The sequence below is a fragment of the Varroa jacobsoni genome, unplaced genomic scaffold (genome assembly GCF_002532875.2).
Source record: "Varroa jacobsoni isolate VJ856 unplaced genomic scaffold, vjacob_1.0 contig05322, whole genome shotgun sequence".
NCBI classification, from domain to species: domain Eukaryota; kingdom Metazoa; phylum Arthropoda; class Arachnida; order Mesostigmata; family Varroidae; genus Varroa; species Varroa jacobsoni.
The window spans coordinates 832-10,452 of record NW_019215525.1 but is presented as its reverse complement, the minus strand read 5'-3'; the positions used below and the strand labels follow the sequence as shown (position 1 = coordinate 10,452).

Below are 9,621 nucleotides of genomic sequence, written 5' to 3'. Positions count from 1 at the left end.
CTTCAAGGGAAACAGACCAAGAAAAAAGTTGATAGATTTTTCTGGAGCTCCTGCTATTAACTTTTTTCTTGGTCTGTGTGTGAAGGGAGGATACAATCTCTAACGTTATCGGCGCATTACGTGCTTGTATCGGTTTAGCAAGCCAATGTGTTAGTGACTCCATCGATGGAAGGCGTTACTTCATTGTTGCTTTCAAGGGTCCATGATACATCATTTTAAAAAATACTGAGCGTAGTAAAGGTAAATTTTTATAAAGACCACCAAATGTGTCTCAAGATAGCCCTTGGTAATAATAGTAGCAAATGGTGTATGTACCTCAAATGCCCCTCTTAGCGCTGAAATTCGGTTGCGGCTTTGAACGAGACATAAACGCTCTCTTGATTGGACTGCAACATTTTAAAATAAAAAATTCTTCTAATATTCGGCTGACAAAAGCAAAAGCAATGTAGGTTCTATTGAGCATTGTCCTTTAAAAAGAATCCCTGTAACTGAGCGAGCAGGCGTTGTCGGCAGCCCGTCCCGTAAGATAAGAAAACTGATACCATTATGACCGAGAAAAACAGGCTCTTATATGACATCTACCTGTAATTGAAAACGGGAGAATTTTTTTCGAAGAATGAGAGCTTCATTGATCACACAAATACGCAACTATAGGCGATTATTACCACAGCGTCCATTATTCTTCGGTTTCGGGCGCGGAACGACATTTCTGATCGGTTCTATCGTTTATGGGGTAGGAAAAAACTGAATGAGTCCCTTGTAGGCAGTAGAAGACACACAATACCACAATGTAAGTAAGCACACAAAATGGGAATTGACGCAAGTCAATGCAAGAATACGGAAAGAGGCAATCTTTGAAAAGGAAATCAGACGTCTAGGTGCCTTTAGCGAAGTCTTTAGATATCCGTCTCTGAAGCAAACAAAAATTGTTAATATTGTTAAAACAGATCCTGAACAACAATAAAAATACAACTCTTTAGGATAGGCCTAATATATACAAAGTCACAATGATATAATGGGCCATTGGAAAACCTGATGCATCGATTTAATGATGCAGGGGTACAAAAGTGTTAAAATTAAATTGTGGTTTTTTTTGGTGATTCGGTAAACTAATAATTGAAACAATAAAAATATTCATTATGGTTATTTGTAAAACTAAGATTGCTGGACGTTTCCAAAGGGTGTCGATGAATAGAATGGCGTTTTTACTAATGTGCGTCTCAATTCTGACGATCTATTGACAATTACAGTAAATCTGCGCGATTTACAACAATAGCATAATTTAGGATTTTGCAGTGGTAACTAGTTTAACAACTTGAAGAGCAGCCGTCTATTTAGAGGCCTACACACACAAGGTCCAATGTTCGACATAAAGATTCATACAAACCAGAGAAATTTGCCTTATATTTATCCTCTTTATAAATTGATGAAATACTGGTGCCGGATATTAGTACAATCTCAGCATAGATATTGCTTTGCACAAATTGTATAACGTGAATATAATGTAGTAGCTATGCTAACGAGCAAGCATGGATAAGGGAGCAACTTTGGCAATCAGGTAAATGGAGACAGAGAGAAATTGGCGTTGACTTACTTTTTTTGTTGATACTTCCCATTTCGTCGAGAAGTTGAGTAGATGCAAGCTGAGTCAATAAGGTTATTGCTTTATTCGTTATTCCACTATTGGTGCTTGACCGCCAGTCGCTGCCACAATGGCGTTTGCTCAATAGCAGAGTGGTTCCTAGTCGTCGTTGTTGTGTCTAGGGCAACAGTAAACGTAGCAGCGTCAACTCCTATAGTTTCTCTATTCGCTTGATCTTGCAGAACGGAATTGACCAGTGTGTTTGACGGTCACGGCGAAAAAGAGAGAGAGACAATTTGGCCGAGGGGAACAACAACGCCAGGGTTTGAAAAACGGGGCAACTGTTTCTACAGCGGTAGCTGTGGTCGCTGGCAGGTCAGGACATTACCCACAAATCCCGAAAAAGAGAAGGGACGCCGCAGACAAGAATAGGAAGATAAAGGAGAAAACCAAAGAGCGGTAGGAAAATTGAGGCTGTCGAGGCATCCGCTCTGGCCGATGACACGACGAGAACGGTCAGTAGGACGAGAATGGGAAAAAGAAGAGCAGCGGTTCGAAGAGGGGACTATTTTTGTTTCCTGGGCTGTTTTGGAGACTACTGAGCAGAATTTTGATGAGCAACCTTTCTACCGACTGGTCAAAATTCCTAACCAGCGACCACAGAAATAACAATACCGGCAGACACACATACCAGTCGCACTAGCGAGATTTGCCCGACCCCGGCCCATAGTGCCTACGATATCGCTAGAGCCGTTAAAAAAGGGCACTGCGTAATATTATCTAGACATGGCACGGCCTCTAGTCATTACTGTGGTGGCGGCCAGCCAGCGTAGATGAGTCAAAGCGGTCAAGAAATGGGATTTCAGTCGTATTATTTACTAAAAAGCAACAGAATGGCCATTTGAAGATGGAACTGGTAGAGAAGTCACTCTACAGTACTTCATAACAAAATACGTACCTCTGAGGAAGACCTCACTTTTACGAATTTTGACGATAGTAAGTGTAAGAAACATATTGAAATGTGATGTTTGAGGAAAACCATAATTGTTGCAATTCTTGGAAGTTTATTATAGATACGTAAAGTAGTGGTTCACTTAGCCAAGTGTACCTTAAACGCAGCTGGTTCAGAGTGACCCAATCCCCAAAAACTAAGATCGAGCTACAATTCTTGCTACATGAACTTTTATAGGGAATAACCGTCGATGTAGCTTTTGCGCCCTTTTATGCTTATCTCCTTGTCTTGTCGATGGCAAGAACTTACTAGGTTCTACCTATCTTATTTGAAGTTAGAGACCGATGGGTTGTCGGTTCTTGAGACCTGCCGTCCTATAGTTCCGATGCTCGACTTTAGATCCTTTCGTACAGCACTATCGCGGCTAGCCGGTGGAAAATCAATATCTGCGTTGGCTGTGTGTTCTGTTGGATAAAGCTATGGAAACCCCGATAAAAAATAGCGAACTCTAAAGGCGTCCTACCGTCCACGACTTTGTAATCGCTCATTCACATTGCCGGCTACCGACCCCTGCAACTCTAGCTTCTGTTGACTCACGGCCTTTCGACATGAAAGAGCCAATAGAAAGGATCCTGATTGAACTACACGCCGGTGGGCTTCGCTGGACTGGGTTTGGCGTGGTTTGCAGTGGTGGAGTAGCAAAAGGAAAAGCCAAACCAATGCAAGCGGTAGCAAGCAAGTTGTAGCGCAGAGACAAGCAGCGGCTAAAGGAAAAAGTAAGGCAGGCGGACGAACGACCTGAGGTGAGAAGAAATGACACAGAGTCAAAGAAGGCCCCAGCAACAAACGAACGGGCGATCACTGGTGACAAGTGCGAGCTATCATCCCCTGACCTATTCTATTTTTAATGCTCTTCTCGGCATGTGTACATTCTTTTTCGCCATATTTGCCGACGTAGCTCTAAGGCTCTTGCACGCCATCGTATTTTAAAATAAAGTATCATAAATCAGATCTAAGCGCGAGCTGTGGTGTAAGCAACATTCGAAGGGCTTTCCTACAATGCCGTTCCAAATGTATGAAAACATAGTCACTGGAGGTTCAAAGGGCGTGCTAATATCACGTCGATTGTTTTGACTGTTAGGATTTTCCGCGCATATTTTTCGTTTATTGGTTTGTCTGTAACATAATCACTCTATAGTAAGACTTGATTTCTACTATATCTTGCCTATCTTCGGCTCACCTCCGTTTCAGATCAAGACAAGATGCATGTTTGTTGCTTTCAAGGTGTCGAAATAGGACGGGAGCCATAGCCACGAAAGTTCTCCGATAGGCCAAATCAATGGGCGAATGAAAATACATGGAAGTAGATTGTCGTCAACTGTGTATTAAAATACTTTGCTAAGAGAGATTGTCAAATGTAAACACACTAAGGAACATTAACCATTTGTCTCTGCAGACGGTGTGTGAGAACTGGAAAAATTCCTGTCAGTTCGAGGGTTTCGAACAAAGACGGCTCCAACGATATTCAAAATTACTCCAGTGACCACAAGACACCTAGAGAAGGTGCATGGAGAGCTAGACCATCAACAAATATTTCTAATACAGTACATAAGTAACAAAAAATCTTCAAATATAGTGGTATATACAGCTTTAATAGGATCTGGTAGATCTAAGCTACTAACATGAGTGATTATCTTTTTATCGATGATCGTAATTGTCCTGTACACGGTGAGTTCATTATCACAAACAACGACTGCCTCGGTAAACATAATAACACTTGCGATATTTACTTTTATAATTGTCAAATATTGGAGGTGAGGTGTCTTCGCGCCATATGGAGCAAAAAGTGATATGGTGGTTAATAGGTTTGTAAATTGGGGTCGTTTGCAAACAGAGGCAATTTATTTCTTCAAAGGTCTACCGGAAGAGTGTAAACGAGATAGCCCAAGCACAGAAAAGACTAATTAAAAAATAGAACTTCATAACTTGGATACCATGTGTGCTAAATAAATACTGTTTCTTATTATAAAGCTTTTAACGAGTCAGGGGTTATATTTGCTGCCTGAAATGTCATGGGTTTCGATACAGTAAATAATGTTTTATCTTTGTTTGGAAATTTAGTATAACTCTGAGACGAATATTTTTTTATACCAACTAAGCCGCTTTAACAAGTCTTTTAGAAATTGTGGTCGAATAGTATTACTAAACTAGAGTAAGGCCCAGATATTATCTGCGATCCATTTTTCTATTATAGACGATACTACCAATAATTTCTCGTCTTTTTGAAAGCCAGTTTCAGCTAGAGTAGCCAAGTTTTCTGAACGCAATAACTAACTGGGTGCTTTTGTATACAAACGAGCAAGAAACAGGTTTGAGCAGAAAGGAACGAAGATAGAAAAGTCCGTTACTGAAGCTAAATTGAAGTCTATTTGTGCATCCAGACATGACGAGTGTGTGCACTTCTTCCCTTTTTCTGTTTGTCCCTCAGAGTATGAGTTCAAAAAGTGTAGAGTTGTGAGTTTGAAAACTACAAAATGCGTTCCGATCACAGGAGGCCAACGGACAACCCAACTCCACTTTTATGAGTAGCCGATTCTCTAGATGTTTACTTCCTTTTCTCGCTCACCCGTATTACCACACAGACAAGATTTTCTCTATACTGAATAGCCTTGTCCTTATAATACAGTCCTTTTTTCATCTCTTCTGAAGCCTTAGAATGTTTGCGGCTATGTCACCTACGGTGCGTCAAGGCAAAGAAGATACAAGGACGTTTATTTTTCCTCGCCAGCTAGGCGTGAGTGATTGCGAATGTCTATCTATATATGTCCAGATTTTTCTTAAGGAAAACATTGTAGGACGGAGCTGCTGCAAGTCACCTCAGCAAAGTACCATCCATTTATTAGTTAATAGGCTAGTTTACTAGCTTTCGAATATGCTACCAAAAAAAGAAGCATTCTACGGTTCTTTTCAAAAAGAACATTACAAAATTTAATCTGGGTATAAAGATGAGACTCGGCAGCGCGTAATCCACTACTCGTATATTGTTTTCAGCTTAAATAAAATTCTTGATTACAAACAACTCTTTTTAAAATTCTAATATATATTGTTTTGCAAATTAAGAGTATTTGCCGAGCCTGAACTTCAATTTTCTCCTAATAATTAGGGTGTACCTCTGCTAAATAACATCAGACTTAACAATAGACCCGTTGAATATATCCGTCTCAAAATTCCCTAAAAGTTCTTAGTATAAAAAAGCTTAGCGCTGTGTGTCAAACAGTTTGGCCAACACGTGGCCTCGGGTATATAGATGCGTCGCTTTTTTTTAGTTGCCCACCAAAAATGAAAAAAAAAATGCCAGCAAACGGTGCATATGCGCGCCTTTGAAATGGCTTTAGGAGGAACTAAAGTGAGTTTGACACATTCATACACGAAGAGGGGCAAGTTTGAAGATTAGCAGGTACGTAAGTAGACAGATAGATGAAGGCACAAAGGGCAGACAAAAAAAGAACGTCAAATTTCTGACTGCTTTATTCCGTTCCTCAGGCATTGTCGAAGCGTTGTTGTTATTCGTTCGTTTGTGCCGACGCACTGTGGAATGGCTTCGTTATTCAAGAGCAGACGGCGTTGAGGCAGAGTTGTCGACGGGGCGCCTCAAATCGAGCAAAAATTTAGGCCACGTTTTCTCACGAATTCTGCGAGGTGCTTCAAGGATCAAGGCAAAAAGTTGGAGCACCAGAACGTAAAAATGTCTCTAGAACGTAGCGGTGAAAAAAACGGGTTCCTAAGGCTATGGAACCCGTGCCGCACCCTCTCGAAAGTAGAACGGATCGGTTGTCCTTAATTTTTTTCATAAATAAGCTCAATTGCGAAGAAAGAAGCGCCATTCCATAAAATGGGATCGTGTCTCAAGCGGAGAATTTTCGAAGGTGCGAAGGAAAACAAAACACACTCGGAAACAACAGATGCAAATAAAACCGTAAAACCTGTGTTTTCAAACTTGTGTTATGTGCAGCTGACGCCGGCAAACAACTACTTCGCAGGCTCTTATAGCGTCAAAAACCGTTTTTTGCAATGAGATGTTACTATGATTAAAATACCACCATAAAGTCACTAAGATAAAATACTCACACACGTTTAAATTTGTTATGTTCTAACTACAGACTATACGTAGTTTGCTTGTATATACATATCAATATGTTTGCACTTCGTTACTAAAAATGAGAGTATACGAGGTAGAACCGGAAACGACCGTTAGGCAGTACTAAATCTTTTAGTGGTCGGAGTTTATTTCACTATTTATTCATAGATCGCATCTAACAACCTGTTCAGCCTCACGTTTTCTATACAAAAGGCACCTATATAGTCGCCTTATAGCTAGCGTACGGTATAAACCGAATTCCTCTCGTAGACTCTTACTCTCGTAGCGGTTACTTTTAGTACGAAAGCTGCCGCCGTTGGTATATGCATTTACTTAACTTAACCTGTTAAGTTTAAATAGTCGGCTAAAGAAAGATCCTCATGTTAGTTCTCGTGCCGAGACTTCTTAATTCGTCTTTCTCTACAATTCATGGATTCACAAAAGTGAGGTACCATCTAGTTACTTGAATTAATCTCATTACTACGCGACGGAAGGTCAAGGCAATCGCAAACAAGTCCTCCCTTCGTCAGCTGCTCAGTCCATATTGTCAACTTGCATGCTTTTAAACAGCTACTTACAATGAATGGCGTTCTGACCATTTGTCTATAACGAATATGTGCAAAGATCGGTTGGTGGTAGAGCAGGCTTCAAAACAGACGCGAAATCTCTGTGGTGGCTGTGTATCGTTCTTTCCTTATTTATTTTGAAAAAAATAGAAGTAATAAATGAATGAATGCATGAATAAGTCAGTGAATGAGGTCAACCCCGCATCGACTGTTTCTATAAGACAACAGTCCACATGCAACACACAAGTAACAATTTTTATTTATCTGTATTCATCAGGAAGTATTTGCCGCGTGACTGAAGGCCATGTTGTTAGCAAATATTTACAGACTATCAATTACTATGACAAAGTGGATAACCGTTATATCTACGCAATTTAGCACTCAACTTGATTATGAAATTCATTGGCCATATTTCAATGAATTGAATCCTAAGTTACTGCGTGCTTTGATGTCGGTCACATAGTGGCAATCATTCGAGTGTTAAAAGAAAGAAGTGTTAATAAAATCTCTCCATTCTTTACGAGTTTATGCTTACAACAATTCTTGAATTTAGCAAATAACCGTATGTCAGGACGGTAGGTCCCGGGTATGACATAAATCATGCCCGATTAAAACAACTCTGCCTTTAAAAACTCACGAAGGCCGCAGTAATATGACATTTGGCAAAAATAGAATCTGTTAGCTGTGGGTCTTCCAAGCTCTGCTGTTTCAGAAAGACACATGATAGTTAAATCCGTAACTATGTTTTAACGATATAGAATTAGGTTCAATTACGCAGTTAATTAACGCCATTGTTATTGATGTTAGTTATCAGTCCATGAACGGAAATGGACACGTCGACTCTGTCGAACATCAGGTAACATGCCCACTATCGTTGTTGTGGCGACACAGTCTGTTGCTAAGGGGCGTTACCTTTGTGTCAATACGCTAATTCAGTTGTCCCCGTGTTGATCTGGGTGCTGCATGGCACCCCCAGAATGTCAGACTGGATGATGAAGTGCTAAGATGTCAAGACTGTTGATGCATCAGCATACCTAATACAATATCGTATGTTAGTTATATATATGCTTGATTGTACTAACACTCTTTCAATTGATAAGCGAAATGAGACGTGAAATAATATTGACACAAGGACCTAAAAACAAAGGGGACTTTTATGTTGTTCGAGATTTGCGGTCATTACGACCATGGTTTTCGAAAAGAAAAGCATAATGGATGAAAAACACTTTTTACTTAGAAATTACTTTGAGGCCACCACCAGTTGCATGCCATTAATGGTCCGTCAATGTTGCCCGTCCTATTTTCTGTAGCTCGTCGCAGGCATCGATGGTGTCAGAAAAGTAATTCAAAAAAGCAAGAAAAAATAAACCAATGCAATTTTTCGTCCCCCGCCATAACGCATCATCATTTGCCCTCTTCCTTTCTACAAACCGTCGACATTTTAATGAAACCTTGATCTTCCCTCCTCTCATTGTTATCGCCATCTTGGCATTAGTTCGTCTTTCCGCACGGATGTTTTTCTCGCAACTCCTACATCGTTATTATAATCCGTTTTGGCTGGCGACAAGATGGCTGCGTGTGTTTTACCCATCAAGTAGAGCTAACTTTAGATCATTGCCCTGCAAAGGATCGGGGTTTTGCGAGTGATATTGGCGCTAGTGTTGCTGACCCATAACCCTAAACAAACTGTACGGCTGAGCGGAAGGAATTTAATAAGGTGCCGACCGTGGCAACAACGATCGAGTTAGACTCTTCTTTTACTCCAGCATCAGTTTCCGTTGGCAGCGGTTAAAATATGAAGTGTCGCCGACTTTTGCCGTTGCTATACAACGCCGCTCCCATCTAATTGGACTAACTTTTTAACGTATAGCATGCGATGACAACGCATTTTGGTTGTCACTTGTGATTTTGAACAGTTTTATGTATATTACTCATTTGAAAATAAGCCGTAACGATAGGTCATATGATGCTTTTGAGATTCTTCATCGATTTAGCCGCTTGGGTATCAAAAGCCACTGTACACACACTTATTTTTCATGCGTATGGCATAGCAACGCTCTTACGATCACCACCATACAGTTTGCATCTATACTAAACATGTAGCGTGTCGCAGCTTAAAAAAGGAAAAAAGAATTGAAACAAGAATGGTACTGTTCTTAATGACGCTTTTAAGACAAAACAATTTATTCAAACAACAATAGTTTGCAACGTCAATGAATGCTTTAATTTCGCACCGAAATTAGTCACGTATTCCATTTCCGAAATTGTGAATAGTTCCCCAACAGTGATTTCGTGTAATACGACCATTCGGTCGTTTCAAAACTTCTTGAGGTTTCACACTTGTTAAAGGAATGACGCTTCATACAAAAAAAACAGCGGATCC

The 9,621-nt window shown here is 40.3% G+C and overlaps 1 long non-coding RNA gene across 1 annotated transcript; it reads left to right on the top strand.

The window, feature by feature from the left end:
• The first annotated feature begins 1,204 nt into the window (after positions 1-1,204).
• On the top strand, positions 1,205-8,629 carry LOC111273185 (uncharacterized). Its single transcript, XR_002687900.2, has 2 exons — positions 1,205-3,337; positions 6,078-8,629. It is a non-coding gene; the product is annotated as an uncharacterized LOC111273185 (long non-coding RNA).
• The last annotated feature ends 992 nt before the right edge of the window (positions 8,630-9,621 follow it).